Source organism: Nycticebus coucang, chromosome 10 (genome assembly GCF_027406575.1).
Source record: "Nycticebus coucang isolate mNycCou1 chromosome 10, mNycCou1.pri, whole genome shotgun sequence".
NCBI lineage: Eukaryota > Metazoa > Chordata > Mammalia > Primates > Lorisidae > Nycticebus > Nycticebus coucang.
In genome coordinates, this window is record NC_069789.1 from 8993137 (window position 1) to 9010704 (window position 17568).

At 39.2% G+C, this 17568-nt stretch overlaps 1 protein-coding gene and 1 non-coding gene across 3 annotated transcripts in view; one reads left to right on the top strand and one right to left on the bottom strand.

The window, feature by feature from the left end:
- The window catches only part of SMYD3 (SET and MYND domain containing 3), a 607450-nt gene that overhangs the window by 259576 nt on the left and 330306 nt on the right, over positions 1–17568 (top strand). The gene's annotated exons all lie outside the window — the stretch shown is intronic.
- On the bottom strand, positions 16058–16189 carry LOC128597951 (small nucleolar RNA SNORA70). Its single transcript, XR_008383486.1, has one exon. It is a non-coding gene; the product is annotated as a small nucleolar RNA SNORA70 (small nucleolar RNA).

Here is a 17568-nt window from a genome sequence, read left to right on the forward strand (position 1 = left end):
GAAGATGTCAGTGAAGTTGTGTATTTGCTCATAATTAGGCTCTTTTGCTGAAAAGAATGGCACATTAGCAAGTGTATTAAGATCGAAGTCACTTAATTTCCTTTTTTTCCCCTCTTGTTTATCTCTTTCTGCCAAGGGCTCTGAGGAAATTCTTGGTCCCTGAATAGCAGTGGGAGGAAGTTGGCCTTCACCCGCTTTATTAGTGTGGTTGAGGAAGGTCAATTGTATCAGTTTCTGATTTGGGGGATAGACCAGCATAGGCCTTTGTTTCTGTGACTAAATGTCACATTAAAAATAATAAATTATTTTGCCTTTATTGGTGAGAAGGTTTCCGTTGGTGCCTGGAGGAGTCAATGGAAAGAGTAGCGGAACAAAATAACAAATTACGTTCTTGGGGATTTTGTGTAACATTCGCTCATCCTAGAACATTTCGTTTCCGTTGCTGCTTTTGAATGAATACTATAAAAGAACTGTGGAAAATGTGGTGACTTGGGTTAGTACAAATTGGTTTTCATAGATGTATTAAAATGTATTTAAGCTGGGAAACTCCTTTTCATAAATGACATATTTTGAAAAGGGTTTTTATTCTGTGTTCTGTGTAGTATAATGCCTTTGGAGTTCATGACTAATTTGTACATACTTCATTTATAAAGTATGGGAAAGCCCTCCTCAGTGAAGAGTTGGTAACTGGGGGATTGACACGTTCTCCCACTTGATGGTCATATGTGCCAGTAAATTGTCCTTTATTTCCCAGAAGTATCTTCAATAAATGTTTGAAACTGTCCCAGGCAAATGTTGTTCCGAAAAATTATAAACAATTGGAGGATACTTTATTTCTACAAATTGAACAAATACTCATAGTGTGAATGCCCCTGTTTTCTGTGCTAGTTTTTGAAGTACTACCAGATCTGTGATGGAAAGTAAGGTTCAGACATTGTAGTAACATATGAACATTTATAGTGTTTTAAATGCTCAGGAGTGAAGTATAGTGTTTTAAATGCTCAGGTAGTGAAGAAATTCTCAAGTTTAGGGTACTTTGATACTGTAAAGGTTATTTATAGGAAAAAGAACATTTTTATGTAATAGAGTTAAGTCTCAAAGAACAAGGCAGTTATTTTACTTGAATGGTAAACTTCCTTCAGGGATGATTATTGTTTTATCTCATATCAGTAGGAAAATACTAAGCTTATTATATTATGTAAAATCTTCTTGAAACCTAACTTTAATTTTTGGTGCAATAAAGGGATATTTACCATAGCAAGAAGTAAGATGACATGGTATTTTGTCATCATAAATAAAATTAATATTTGTATCACCAAAATCCCTTTTACATAGGGCAAAGGTAATGTTACTGCCTAAGCAATACTTCTAGATATTTTTCTCCTAATACGTTTTTAAAATAGAGGCACAGTCAAGCATAGTGGTTCCTGACAGTAATCTCAGCACTTTGGGAGAATAGGATAGTAGGATTGCTTCAAGTTCGAGACTAGCCTGGGAAACATAGTGAGACCTCATCTCCTAAAAAAAAAAAAAAAAAAAAAAAATTAGCAAGGCATGTTGGTGCATGTCTGTGGTCCGAGATACAGACCAGCTTCTGGGGAGGGTGAGCCCTGATGATTGCTCGAGCCCAGGGTTTGACGGTTACCCTGAACTGTGATCTCTGTACTCTAGAATACCACTGTGCTCTAACCTGGGAGACATAGTGAGGCCCTGTCTCTGAAATAAGATTTAATTTGTAAACAATACAAGGTATAGTTAGTATGTAATTTGTGATTTGAATATAGATATATTTTTGTATATCCCATACTCACCAATATATAAATATTTCCATGACACTAGACAATATTTTACTATTTTAGGTGTTTCTAATTCTAAAAGTAACAGATCCATGGACTAGTGATCAGAGAAAACTCCATTTAAATTTCTCAAGTGCTTATCAGGTGAAAGTATGATGAAGAGAGGTAGAAATATTATAATTAGTATAGAGCCTGCTGATTGTTGAGGCTGTATACTATGCGCACTTCTTGCCGTTAGAATAGATCCACTGTTACAAACAAATGCAGTCACACAATGCACAATGACATTTAAGCCAAGACTAAACTGCAGATACAGTACCGTACCTATTTTCAGTTATCTTTGAAACACTTACAATAATTGATTCTTGGTTGGACATAGAGAGTATTAGGTCTGTCCCAACCATTGGGAACATAGAAAATAAGTATTTTCAAACAAAGTAGAAATGAAAACTTTCTAGAAAATTACAGAAGAGAATTATAAAACAAACAAAGCAAACAAAATTGTGCTCAAATTCATAATCTTAAAATGGTGATCTTTGTGTTATGAAACTACAGAAAATAATTGGTTCAAAAATTGGAAGCTTTTTTAGAACGTACTGTGCATTTTGCATTTAAAAAACCATGAGAAATTGGGCGGCACCTGTGGCTCAGTCGGTAAGGCGCCGGCCCCATATACCCAGGGTGGCGGGTTCAAACCCGGCCCCGGCCAAACTGCAACCAAAAAATAGCCGGGCGTTGTGGCGGGCGCCTGTAGTCCCAGCTACTCGGGAGGCTGAGGCAAGAGAATCGCTTAGGCCCAGGAGTTGGAGGTTGCTGTGAGCTGTGTGAGGCCACGGCACTCTACCGAGGGCCATAAAGTGAGACTCTGTCTCTACCAAAAAAAAAAAAAACCATGAGAAATCTTACAATAATGTAGTTAGAGGCCACAAGAATACGTAAATCTATAAAAAATTTTGAAGAAATACAGAACTTTAATTGGGGAGACATAGTATGTTTGTAGGTGATAAGATTAAGCATTGTAAGAGATCAGTCTTTCCCAACAATTTTTTGTTTTTTTTATTGTTGGGGATTCATTGAGGGTACAATAAGCCAGGTTGCACTTATTGCATTTTTTAGGTAAAGTCCCTTTTGCAATTGTGTCTTGCCCCCAAAAGGTGTGGCACACACCAAGTCCCAACAAAATTTTTTTTTTTTTTTTTTTGTAGAGACAGAGTCTCACTTTATGGCCCTGGGTAGAGTGCCGTGGCCTCACACAGCTCACAGCAACCTCCAACTCCTGGGCTTAAGCCATTCTCTTGCCTCAGCCTTCCGAGTAGCTGGGACTACAGGCGCCCGCCACAACGCCTGGCTATTTTTTGGTTGCAGTTTGGCCGGGGCCGGGTTTGAACCCGCCACCCTCGGTATATGGGGCCGGTGCCCTACTCACTGAGCCACAGGCACTGCCCCCAACAAATTTTTTGAAGGCACTTTTCCAGATAATATTTTAGTATTCATTTGTAAGATTAAAAGACAAATAGTGAGATAATACTTGAGAAAAATTAACAAGAAATGTTACTCCTCAAATGTTAGCAAGAATTTAGTAAGATAGGCACTCTAATATTACTGCTGCTTTGTGTAAATAGATTTATATTTTGGAACAAGAGCAAATATAGAAATATTTATCAAGAGTTAAAATTTATTCATGGTGATATATTTTTGGTGAAAGCAGTAATCGTACTATTTTAATAGCAAAAAAAAAGTTCAGCAATGTAGAAGAATTCTGCTCCTCAGTACAAACTCAAAACAATTGAAAACCGTTATATGTGTACACATAACATTCATAGGGGCACTATTTACAATAGTGAAAATGCAGAAACAGTCAAAATATTCATTAGTGAATGAATGCATAAACCAGTTGTGATCTCTCCATGTGGTGGAATATTATTCAGCCTTAAAAAAGAATAAAATACAATGGGGTGGGGTGATGGCTCAGGCCTGTAGTCTGAGCAACTTGGGAGGCCTCATTGTGGGCCAGGAGTAAAGAGTAAAACCTTGTATCAAGGAAAAAAAGAAAAAGAAAAAAAACAAAACAAAAACGAAATATTCAGTACATGCTACAATGTGTGTGAACCTTGAAAATATTATGCTCAGTGAAAGAAGCCAGATACAAAGGTCGCATGTTCTATGATTCTGTGTATATGAAATATTCAAAATAGGTAAATCCATAGAAATGGAATAAAGATTGATTGCCCAGGGTTGTGGGAAGGGGGAATAGGGAGCAACTGCTTAATATGGGTACACGGTTTCCTATGAGAGAAATAGAAAAATGTTTATAAAAAGTTTTAAATATTTTGGAGCTAGATAGGGTGGTGGTTGTGCAACATCGTGAACACACTAAATGCTACTAAATGGTTAATTTTAAAATGGTTAATTCTATGATATCTGAATTTCATAGAATTTAATAAAAAATGTAATGACTAAGGCATCTATGTCATCTCTCCCGAGGGCATTGCCATCAGTAGCAGCTTTTATAGAGCAACACTTGCATGTTATTGGGCCAAGAGTAAGTTGAGCAAACACTATTATTAGCAGACATTAGCTTGAGAACTTGTACAGGACACAGAGACTGACATGGTTCCCAGACTCTAGGAGCCAACCACCTCTAAGAATTAACAAGGGGACAGACAAAATAAGAAGGCTCTGTGTTGACTGAGCAGACATTCAGTAAATAAAGGACTGACTTTTGGGGTACACCAAGGGGTGAAATGCTTTTTCACGTGGTAGTAAGAGGGGAGTTGCCAGCTTCATGCTCAGGCAGTGTGATGCTATCCTCTTATTTAGGATAGATTTCAGTCATGCATACTGGAACAAATGATTTAGGTGACAGAAATGCTTCTGAAATGAGCCCTTTGTAAATATGTACCTTTCTTTATGCGTGTAATGAGAACATACCGGTGTGTGGTCTGGAGTAGCCTATGCCCAGAGGACTCTTCCAGTTCAGTTTAGACCTTTGATGTTCTCAGGTTCTTTTATAAGTTGCCCAGAAGCTTTGAACATAACAGTCCATTCATCTCCACAGTATTCCTGCGAGAAAGCAGGAGCTTCGTGCTTTGAAAAAGGAGAACTTGGGACAGAGTGCAGTAAAGCAGTTTACCTGATGTGAGGTAACCAGGGTGTGGGTCACACAGGATGACACTTGTTGCCCGGAGTTCCTTTCTTCTGTTTAGGTGTGCCCATGTAGACAGGTCTGCTGGTTTGCAGTCATCTGTGTCACGGAAGTTACTGATTCAGCAGTGTCTGTATTGCCCACCTTCTGACTTGGAGTGATACATGGAAACTTCCCTTAAAAACATGTGAATCATTGTTAACCAAGTCTTTCTTGGCTAGTTGTAGAAATTTCATATATCCCTCTGTAAATAATCATACATCAGCTACTTTCTCCCTTCCCTGATCTTTTACCAATTTCCTAAAAAATATAAAAGTTAAAAACAAAATTAAAAACCTATGATCTCTTCAATTGCACTGAATTGTGCCTGGGGATTTGCTAGCCCGAGGCTGTTCTGTAGGAGATTCTTAGAACTCCTAACCCTCCAGCTCTCATCACCCTTTAAAGCAGTGTTTTTCAACCTTTTTTATTTCACTGTATGCTTGAACTTAAACTTCCTTGAACACTTAAATTATGTTCAAAAAAGAGTAAAAAATATATACTTCCTGTGCTTTGAACTTCTTCTGCAAATAATTAATCTTTAAAAAATTTAAGGGCACTCTTCAGATCCTCTCTCAGCACACAGTTGAAATCACTGCCTTAAAGTATCAGCAATTGTCCCTCTTCCTATCCTGAAATCCCCTTGACAAAAATGTCTCCTGCTGTCTAGATGTCATTTTTTAATTATTCTTTGGATCTCACTCCACCAGTTATCTATTCTCCATTATTTTCGGTCTTTAAATGTGATGAATCTCTTCTGTTTCAGGAAGGAAGAAAAGGAGGGGAAAATCTTTTTTAAAGCCTCTTCACGGGGCTGGCGCTGTGCCTCACACCTGTAATCCCAGCGCTCTAGGAGGCAGAGGCGGGTGGATTGCCTGAGCTCATGGGACCAGCCTGAGCCAGAGCGAGACCTCATCTCTAAAAAAGTACAACCCGGCTCCGTGGCAGGGGCCTGTATAGTCCCAGCTACTTGGGAGGCTGAGGCAAGAGAATCACTTGAGCTCAAGAGTTTGAGGTTGCTGTGAGTTATGATGCCAGGGCACTCTACCGAGGGTGACAAAGTGAGACTTTTTTTTTTTTTAAGACTTAATAAAAGTCCCTTCCCTACCTCTTTCTCTACTTCCCTTTCATTCCTTTCACATTTAAAATTCCCTTCCTGAAACATTTTCCCTGGGCTACAGTGACACTAAACTCTCCTTTACTTCCTGTACCATCTTCCATCTTCGTGGAGCTCTTTGTTCGCTTCATACTTCATCTGGGTTACCTCATTAATTCCTGGAGCTTCTCTTACCATGTGTATGTAGCTGACTCCCAAGTTGAGTCTGCATTTTTAAATCATTGGTATATACCTCCAGCAGCTGGCACAGAACCTGGTGCAAAGCGTTTATCTATGTTAAGTAAATGAATCAACTGATAGATGGTTTCCTAACAGGAATGATCATTCCTTAGTTTTTTTATTATTGTCACCTTTCACAAGTATATAAACTTCATGTAATCAGAGGCAGTGTTGGTCTTACTCAAGGGCGGTGTGCCTGGCAATGGTAGGTACTCAATCAGTGTGAGCAAATGAATGAGTAGACCGCCCAGGAAAATCCTGGCACTGGGAAAAATTCCTCTTTGGATGTGTCTTCCTCAGTTGCTACCTTTAACCCCTGTCCATGTATCATAAGAAAAGGAAAGAATGAAACAAAGAATTTGGCTCCCCAGTGAGCCAAAATTTGGTGGTTTGTGAATGTCCGAACTCAAAGACATTTTATCATCTTATGGGAAAAGCCTTATTTTTATAAACCTCCTTTCCTCTCACCTGGGGTCACAGGTCAATGTCTTCAAATTGAGAGAAACCAGCTCAGTATTTTGTGCACATTTTGTGGTATCAGTTGACTCAGCTATAGGTAGAGGTGGAAGAGGAGACCCAGCAGAGAACTTGAAGTAAATTCAAAATAGTGCCTTCTGTCCTGTCCTGAGTATTCCTTTTATTAGGAGGATCTCTTCTTTAGCTCTCTTGATATTTGGTCTTCCATTTTTGGAGATTCTGATTTTCCTCAGACCCTTTATATTTCTCTGCCTTAAGGTCCCAAGACATGGTAATTCTGACTTCCCTGAGCCCTTTGCAACACTGCAGGGAGCTTGCTCAGTTATCCCGAACGGGCCTGATAGCACCCAGGTCTTGTAAGTATTTTCCTTCCATCTCATTGTCTATTTTTTATTTCTTTTTTAATTATGTTTGTTCCTTTTATAAAGTGACAGCAGCTAAATTTATTTATCAAGATGCTTACAAGTTCTCTTTTAAAGAGCATCCAAATTAATAAATATTGAGCGCAGAAACCTAATCTGAAATTGTGTGTTTATTGAGAGTGCTCTAATTAAACACAGACTGGGGGGAAAATCAGCCAGACTTTTCTGCCTCTTTTAAAATCTTCTCTGATTCCTGATTGTCTTTATTTCTGATTTTAGAGAGATACAGGTAGATGAAGATTAGAATGGCCTTGTAGTGAATATGCACAAGCCTATAAAATTGTTTAAACAACAATAATATTTCTATTTCATGAGTGCTTCCCAGTATTGTAAAGACATGAACATGTTGGTATTTCAGTGAGCTACAGACTTACCTCTTGATATGCTTAATTATTTAAGGTCGTTTCTTTTTACAAAATTAAGGCAAGCTGGAAAATGTCAAGCAGCCTGCAAGTATAGATTGAACTTGTATTGTCATTGTTACTTTATGGTATCGTAGTTGGGTTTTGAGTTTCCTAGATACAACCATTGAGTAGTAAGAATCACAATAATTTATAACATTAGAAACATGACATCCATTGTCTCTGTAACCATTAATGTTCCAAGGATCTTTTCAAATGAAATGGTTACAAAAATTAATTGATGTGTTTTGGATATTTAAAGACTCAAAAAGCTAATATAGCTGAAGGTGATTGTGTACTAGTTAGCTCGTGCTAGGTAGCTACACTAAGAACTGTAATTGAGGTGTGTACCTGAAGGGATTATGTACTTAGCTGGTTATACTCTACCATTTCCACTGAAAATAATTTCCCCTTACATAAAGTAATTATCTGGTAACATAAGTTTGAGTTGTTCTCTATGTAAGTAAATGGGATAGTTTATACTCTGACCATACCGCTAATCTCTGCACACCTGGAATAACCTTCCCATTTTATTGTGCTTGAAGTTATGAGATGATTTTTAGCTTCAGGCATCATAAGTCTGATCTCAAGCTTCAGGTTTTTGCTGCCACCAGCTGTTAGGTAGTGCTGGTTATTTTGTGATGATGGCTAAAAACTATGAACTCCGCAGCATTGTGAAATTTGGATTTGGAGGTAACGCAAACCAAAATTCCAGATCTTTATAAATGAGAATTTAAAATGATCTGCCAGTGTTCACATCCATTCTGTTAGTTTTAAAAACATTAATGTGCCTTTGGTGGTAGTCAGGCTCAGATCACTTGGCCACAGTTCTATACGGTGTTAAATTCCATTTATAACCTGTGCTGGGCTATGACAGACTTTTGACTAGAAACACCTCCCTCCCCCCACACGTTTATTCTCACTAGTTTAATCTAGTTCTGGATTGTTCTTTTGGAGTAATTGAGATAAGACTTGCTCTTCATTCAGCCAATGTGGAGTGGAGTTGGTAGCTTTTCAATTGATAGTTGTTTCCATGTGAATTATTTAACTCTTTTTCACTTAAAATACATTTCTCTCACAGATTTAGTCTGCACATTATTCCTTCTCAGACAGATTCACCAAGTAACTAATTTAGCTTAGCTAGCCAAGTATACTGTAGCATGGTTCACGAACTCACTGTACCCACAGCTCTGCTGCACTGTCCTTGGTGTTCCTAAAACCCTCTAAGCTCCTGTAGTTAGTACATAAGCTTTTATCACATGTACTTGTTTTCACACTCCTGCAACCTACATGCACACACTGTTGCCTGGCAAACTCCTACCTCCAAAGGCAATATCCATATACACTCATGCTGGCAAACCTCCCACGATTGGATGGCACACAAAAACATGCAACAGTTAATGAACACCACTCAGCAAGACTCCACCGCACGTTGACGCAAACACAACTGTGAGACACAGTTACCAAGGTTATGAATCTTACTGAGTTGTTCATACAGTGCTGAACAACTGTATGAACAGTTCATAAGTGGACAGTGACAAGTTTGTGGACTTAATTGTCAGACCTTGGAAAAGAGTTCCAAAATTGCTTTGAAGAGTAGACTAGGCCCTGGTATCAGTACATAGCTTCCCAAAGGGAGTAACTTGAAGGGGTGACCCTAGTAATATTCAGCAACAATGTATGTAGCACTTTTTCTAGGACGAGTTTGCAAACTTAATTTTCAGACCTCATGTTTGTGAAAGGAAAAACTATTAATGTATCCCAGTTAGCATTCATGTTTTGGGTTTGAAGGCTGGTGTTGGCTTAACTCGAGAAGAGTAATACGTGAGGATCTGGATATAGATGTGTTTTGAAGGAAAAATGATTTGGGAAGATGTATTCCTGCCCGTCATTTGAAGTATACTCTTCTTGGGCTGATCTGTATTTGATTATCTTTTTAGGCTTTAAAAATACAAAGCTTTTAATTCATAAGAATTACTGAATAAAAATGACTTTGTTGCAGGCACAGTGCTTGGCTCTTTGGGCCCATCTACCGGGGGAATTAGGCGAATTATAATCACCAGAGCACAGTGTGCCAGGATGGAGGTGCACATGGGGTGCTGGGGAGTGTAACAGATGCCAGCAGAGTCAGAAGCAGAGGATTCCTGAAGAAAATGATGCCCGAATTGATTTTTGAAGGCCTCATAGAAGATAGTTGGAAAACAAGTGCAGCCTAGACAATCGGACACTTGAAAAGGAGGGAACAGCATGAGTAAAGATGGACAAGAATATAACAGGTTGGCACCTAGAGGAAACTGGCAGCCAATCTTGTTGGTAATCAGGGAACATGTTGGGAGTGGCACAAGGTGACACTAGCACACAGGCAGGGACCAGTCAGCTCTTTAATACATAATTCAGTCTGAAGTTCACACAGAAAGCCACAGGGCCCCAGAGAAGAAACCACTTGGGGAAAACAGACTTTTTAAAAGCTATTGTGAAAACAGTCTGTCACACTTGGCAGCGTGCAGTTGAAGTAGAGCAGGTGTGCCTCACCAGCTGTATTTGCAGAGGACTCTGAGGTGCTGAACAGGGTGGTGCTGAGAAGTGAGGGGGAGATAACGAGGTTCACCTGAAGTAACTGCTGGACCACTGGGCTTGTCTGATGCTGCTGCTGTGCAGCCTCAGCATGCCTGACCTAACAGCCCCACCTCTGCCTGTTCCTGCCCTGGAGAGCGTCAGGAGCTCTGCCAGGCCTCATGGGATTCTTTTAGGCTCCTACATTTTAAATAACGGCTTATCCTGGGTGTCATTTCAAAGCGTTTCACCAGTACTTGCCCACAGGAGTCATCTATAGAACCCTCACTGCTGACTCTTCCCCAACATAAGAGCTCAGGACAAGTTTTGTGCCTTTTGCTGATTAGGCAGAAATTATTAACGATGTTAGGTGAGGTTAGACAACAGTCGTCTTCATAGCTCCCTGCTTTTTTCCATTTTCTTAGACCTCTTTATTCTCTGATTCCTTGGGAAACTCAATTACCTTTTCTTTATTATGCAGAGCAATTTAACTCTCAAACATCCTTAGGCTGTGGGCCCACCTTTGCAAATTCAGAAGCTCATTAATGTTTCAAGCACTGAAGAACTGCCAGGAGCTTTGAAATTTCAGTCTTGTCTTCTCTCTCCCCAGGTATCTTGGAGTGAGGAGCAGTATAGACATTTATTTTCCTGTGACATGAATTTTCACACATCCATAACTTCAGCATCATACAAAGATAGTCATTTTCGATTTTAACTTTTTTCTCCTATACATATTAGGTAGGTAAAGAAACACATGGAACCACTTTTATCTAGAATTTCCGAATGAATAACGTTAGAACAAAGAAGCACTTCCCATAAATGTGAGTGAACAGGACAATAGGTGATCACCAGAATGGACTTGGAAGAATGAAGGGTTGTCATCTCAGTAAAATTGGTACAGCAGGGACGTGGAGGAGGCAGAGGAGGATGGAGATCAGAGGAATGAACTCAAAGTGGATCAAACTGGGTTGTAATTCTGTCTCCTCTCTAATTTTATGAATTTAGGTGAGTCACTTAACCTACCAAATTTGCTTTATTATTTGTGAAATGTCATACCCATTCTGTGGAGTGTGAGGTGGTGCATGACAAGCATGTCTGCAGTTTACCATAGCTAGGACCTGGCAAGCCATCAGTATAGGGGCTCTCACTCCTCTAACAGCATTCTTGGGTCTTGCTGCTACCCCCGAACCCCGGGTGACCTACACTACACACTAGTCTTCTGTTTTTCCAACCAAGTCTGTTGTCCTATTAGGGACTTTGCATTTGCCATTGGCTTGTCTGGGATGTATCAGAAGACACTGCTCATTACAGGCCAATAACCATTTATGCTTCCTTACTGCCAATGGAATTCTAATTTTTTTCAAGGCTGCAAAAGACTCAAGCCAGTTAAAAGCAAAAACAAAAAACAGAAACCCTTTCCAAGCTGTATAGTAGCTGTGGACCAGTGTTCAGAACAGCTAGCAGTGGAGGCTTATGGGCAGGGCTTCTGAGAAAGCTGCTTCCTGATATGAAGGGCCTGACGCGGCTGGCCAGGCTGCTGCCTTTCATCCTTCCGTTCTTCTGCACCCGAGGCTGCATCACTGCTCAGTCGTAGAGCAGCCCTCTAATGAGCCCAGAAGAAAAGCTGTGCAGGAAAGCTGCGCACCAGGGGTGGCAGAGAGAAAATTACCAAAATAAAATAAGGAGCTTGGGTCCTTCATGGTGCTGTGGAGCTCCCTGTTTCCCCTCTTTGGGGAAACCCTTGTATTTGGTATTCTATTGTAAACAGCTGAATTTAATTCTAACTATTATACATGCTTTTCCTCCTGTTGAAAAAAATTATTTTTAAATAATTGGTGCTTGCTTTCTTCTGGACTTCTCTGGTCATCCCATTTAAAGTAGCTCTTCCTTTCTTCCGTACTCCTATGGTGTCTCTCATTCTGTTATTACCACATCCACATTATCTGAAAATGTTTATTTACTTCTTGCTATTGTGTCTCTCCCTGTCGGTGGTAGAATTGAGTTCATTACAATAAAGACCTGGTGCCTCTTGTTCAGTGCACCACCTGCATGGAGAGCTGAGTGATATAGAGTAGGTTGTTCCACAAATGTTTTTAAAATATATATCAAGTATATTATCTAGATTAAAGAAGAACTTTTACAATTTAGTCAGTAGTTTGTCAGGAAGAGAAAATTTAAAGTGTAATTCATGGTGTTGGGCTGATTGTACGTATTTTTATTCTGGCTTGTGTGTATGTATAGAAATAATTCATATTAATGAATTGAGTGCTCCCTGTCAGGAATTCTATCTTCTCTTATTTTTCAATAGTTTTATAAAAAGGGTAAATATAAAACTTACACCTTACTCTGCTTTCACTGGTGGTTCTTTAAAAAAACAAACAAACAAACAAACCAAAAGTTAAGCCATTTTCCTCTTTGAACTACTGTACAATTAATATACAGTGTTTGTTCAAAGTGAAACTTGAAATACGTGGTAAACTTTCAAATAGAACTGCATTTGTCCCAGTAGAAAGTGCTCTCCGCCATGTGTCTCAGTGGCTTTGAGTCGGGATATGCTCTTGCACATGCCAAGACGACCTTCTCACCTTGCTGTGCCTTTCAGAAGACAGCGGCACATAGAGTGAGATTTTAGTGTCAGACACATCAATTACCAAACCAGCAGAGCTGTTTCTTTTCTTTTTTTTTTTTTTTAACCAATGATGGAGAAAGAGAGTTGGAGAACTGAGTCTATTTTTACCTTAAAGTAGCAGCTTTCAGGATGAGATTTCTTCACTCAGGAATCAGTCATACCCTCAACTGCAGACCAGTGCAGGCTTTAATAATTGATTCTGAAGCCTGTGCTTCTGCGGCTAGTCCTCTCTGGCTCTTAGAGATCTGTTTACACCTCTTTTTACACCTGCACCTGTTTCCTCACTCTGCCATGTCTAAACAGTGGAGAATAAACTCATTAACTAGAATAATTTAAGCATCTCTATTTCCCCATAAACTTCAGCCTAGAAGATCTCACTGGCAACATATTTCTTCATAAAGCTCATCTCTCATCTGAACCACAGTTCCAGATCAGAAGTCTGTGGTTCTGTGACTTTTGAAAATTTGAAAACCCCACAATATATGGCCTGCTTTGCAGAATCTCTGCACAGTTCCAGTAGAGATTCTTAAAGTTGTGCTAGTCTCCTATGTAGTTAACCACAACAATAAACTGGCAAAATAGAAAAGGAGGCAGACCTGCAGAGAGAAAGACAAACCTTGTTGTTGTGGTAAGTGGAAATTCATTCCTATCAGACAGGCTACCCAAAGGATCCTGTGGGAATATAGAGGAATTCTAGTATTAAAATAGACGTTTTGTGTCTGATAAAGGACACAATTGAAAGGAACAACTTGAGAGGGAGTGTCTGTTAGCATCTGCTTCCTCGATCATCGACACATGGTGTCTGACTGAATGAAAGTCGGTCTTTGGAAAACATGAATTTGTAAAAATCCCTGCAGTGTCTTAAACTAGGTAGTAGAACATGGGCCTTGGGACAAAGGGGGCATTTGCCCATTGTCTTCTCTTGGAAAGTTATTTACTATCCTGCCTCAGTTTTCTCATCTGTAAACTGGGTAGCAAGAGCTCCCTGAAGGACACAGTGCTGATAAGGCCAAAGCACAGGCTGCAAACAGCGGCGGAAAAAGTGGAGATGGGGGATGCCCTGGTGGGGACAGGTGTCGTCCTTGTCCCAGACCATGTTACTCCTCAGGTTTGCTGATATAAGCCCTACATAGAAAGCCCCTTCTGTTCCAACAGATGGAAGATAAAGGTTTAAGCTTTGCATGGTCTGTGTGGACGACTTTCTTTGTGATTGGTGCCTACATCGAATCTGTTACCAAAACCAAACCCCTGAGTTGTTCCAGGCTCCCTCATGTCATGTAGCTCCATCATCCAACCAGCCACTAATTAGGGTGGGTTCTACCTTTCTGTTACCTCCTTTTTAGTGTGCTAGGTCCTACTAAACCTTTAGCTTCTGCCCAAATACGATCTTATGGGGAAGCCTTCTGTGACTCTCAGTCAGGTGTTCCTTCCTTTGCTCCCTAAAACACCTCACGGATGTTCTGGAAAAATTCTTATCACATGAAAACATTAATTCAGTGTCTCCCACTAGACTCTGTGCTCTTTGGGGAAGAGATTGGATCTTTGACTTTACATTTGGCACAGTGCCTCATGGAGTAACAGACATTCAATATTCATTAAAAGAAAGAAAATAGGCTTTCGTGAGTTAATCTTGGATCATAACCATGATATAGTACATGTTTTCCTGGCAAAAGATGTTCTCGACAAATAACTTAGAGTTCTAAGTACAGTATTAGCAGATGGCATTCTAAAAGTTCTTTTCTTTAGACTCTAAACTCTTACAAACCTTTAACTCTTCGTAGTTGTGAATTGGTTGTCTCTACGCACCTAAACGTCCCAGTAGCAGGATGTAAAAAATCTTCTCGTTCTATTTTCTTTCACTTTATTTTGTTGCTCATCTCTGATGACAAAAATGGAACAAAGAGTTCCTTGATGAAAAGGTAGTAACTTTGCTTACTTGAAATGACAAGTAGGTCCACGGAAGTCTTTCAGCCTATAGTAAACACGTAATAAGCAAATTAGGTATGTAATGTTGAGAGCCAAGCAAAACTCTGAGTTTAACATTAATTTAAAAAATTCTCTCCTTAGAACTCATAACCCATAACCAAGATGAATGTGATTGTTGAGGTGGTGTCTCGTTTGGTGCTGACTCTGAACATATTTAGGGCAGGAACTTGATCTTACTCACTTCATATTGCCAGCATTTCAGCAGAGTAAATATTTGGTGAAAGATGAACCAGTAAATGAATGATTATAGTTTTTTCTTAGCTTTGATGAAAAATTATTTGGCAATCAAATGATTGGATTTGATAACTTTGTAATAATAAAGGTCATTTTTGATTATTATAAAGCAGGACAGGTTGATGAGCTTGAAATTTTCAATTTTTCCTTAAAGTATATAGCAACAACCAGTGAATTGTTCTATTGGATTGCTGTTTTGAAATAAGAAAATTATAGAATTAAGGGATTAACATCTGCTTTATATTGGTTTTATGTCCTGAAAGATTGGAGTTTGCTATGGAGCAAAAGCTAAATTAAGCAATAAATTTTTCCTTTTTAAAGTAATGCCAGAATAATTGTCAGAATTATTATTCTATTATTCCTTATTCAGCCTCTCAGTTCCTTAATCTCTTCATTAGGTGTGGTTTATTTAGAGTAAGGGAGTTTGAGAGGGAAGAAAGCTAATTTGTCAATTCATTTTGCTTCAGGGTGCCGTTTTGTAGTAACTTTATTTAATACATTGTCATTATAATAAATATGTGTAGAAATAATAAACCAGGAACTTCTTTGTTGTGGTGTTTCTCTTTGCAAGATTTGTGGAGCTTTCACAATTCTGGAAATTTTCCTGCATTACCTATTTTGAAAATTACAAAATGTTAATTACTTTCCTATTGTTGTTAAAGGAAAGCAGAAAACACCGAATCTGACGCTATTAATTAATAAAAGAAACTAAGTGCTGTTGGGTTTAGTTTCTAAGGTCTTTGTTATACCAACTGATGAGGCCTTGTAAATGTGTCTTGGACAGCCTTTTGTGCTGCGAGCAGGGGAAAAACTTTGAAGATTTAAGCTCTGAATCATTTTACCAGTATAAACATATTTCCCACTGGAGCAAATCGCTCACTTAGGGCTGCATGGAGTGGTAGTAGCCAAAACCTTTTGTGTATCTCACTTTGCCAAAGAAGTCAATCACCTAGTAAGAGGAATTTAGAAAAAAATTTTGTTTTATTTTGAATATATTGGGGACAGCACAAGGTCTAACACATGAACATGTATTGGAAAGGAATGTCTCCAAAGTCCCTTAGAGCAACCTGTACAAGCAACATGCTGCATACACTACCAAGGAGGCTGCTGTTTGCAGCCATTGCACACCAGGCCCCCATGAGGAAAGGAGCATGGTTGGCTTAATTAGCAGGTTTAAATTTTTTATTTTTATTTTTAATAGAAGTAAGAGGAATTTTGACTTTTTAAATTGTTCGTGGAGATAGAATTAGAGCAGATGGCTCCAAACCCTTCAAGGTAGTAATTGTTTCCATTGATTTGTTCAATGAATATAGGCTTGGGTATGGGGACAAAACCATGCCAATTTTTTGCTTCTAGTGAACTTTCAGTCCAGTAAAGCCACAGAAGTGATACAAGAGATGACAGTTAAATTCTCATATCTACTTCTGCACTCAGATTCTTGTGATACCACCTAATATGTAGCCTCTGAAAAACTCCTTTGTCCTCTTGTGAGATGACAATGAAAAAAAGCAAATATCTTAGTAGTAGTATGAAAATAACTGATGTCTGAGGTCCTCTGAAAGGGTATTTGAGAGCTGCTGGTATACAAGCAGTAGTTTTCTTTTCTAAATAAATCAATGGAAATACCTGATGTGAATTACAGGTTACTTTATCTCTGTAGTGATGTACTCAAGTAGTTATAGCCTGATCAGCAAAACAAAATCATTCATTTGTAAGCCTTTATTGAGGTAGTATGGCTAATCAAATAAAATTGTTAATCTCTCTAGAATGAAATTATGGGGAATTAAATGAGAAAAAGCTTCATTTAGTGTCTTAAAACATAGTAAATACATAGATAACATTGGTTCCCTCCTCCTTTTCCTGTTTGCCTCTTAATAAGTAACTATCCTGATGGGCCTTCCAACTCAATGCACATAACTCTTATGTTTCCAGAGGATGAAAAAGCAACAAGATGGTACTTCCTGTGCTGGGTTTCCCAGTCAGTTCTGTGCGTCCTCTGGCTGTCCTGTGCATGCACGGCTGCCCCAGGTCGTAATCGGGACGGGTGCCTGCTGGTGGCCTCTCCTGTCCAGTACCCATAAAGCCGAACTCTTCACCTCAGGGGAGCCTCTTCTGCTTCATAGGTTCCAAAGGAAGTAGTTACGTCATGTGCTTCCAGAAACAGCATTGTGTTGAAGCAGTTCTTCATTTCTTACTGTTTCAGGCCCTATACTTCAGGCAGCTGATGTCCGAATTGGGCTTGGGGGGTGTCTACTTTAAATTTTCTTCTCTTTACTCTTCCATTGTCCTTTTACCAAATCTGCGAGCATTTACTTCTTCCCTTTGGTTAACTGCTTTCTCCAGCAGATTCTCGGTTCCTGCCGTAGGAAGATTGTTGGCAGGCAGGTATACTAGAATGCCTCCCTCCTAGATACGTCTCAGTCCTTGAGAATGCACAAGTAGGCTCTTTAAGTACCTCCATAAGGTACTGAATATACTTACTAGGATTGAAACAGACCTTAAAGATAATTTTGCTTACGTAGCCAAATATTTACTTATCCAACCAAATGA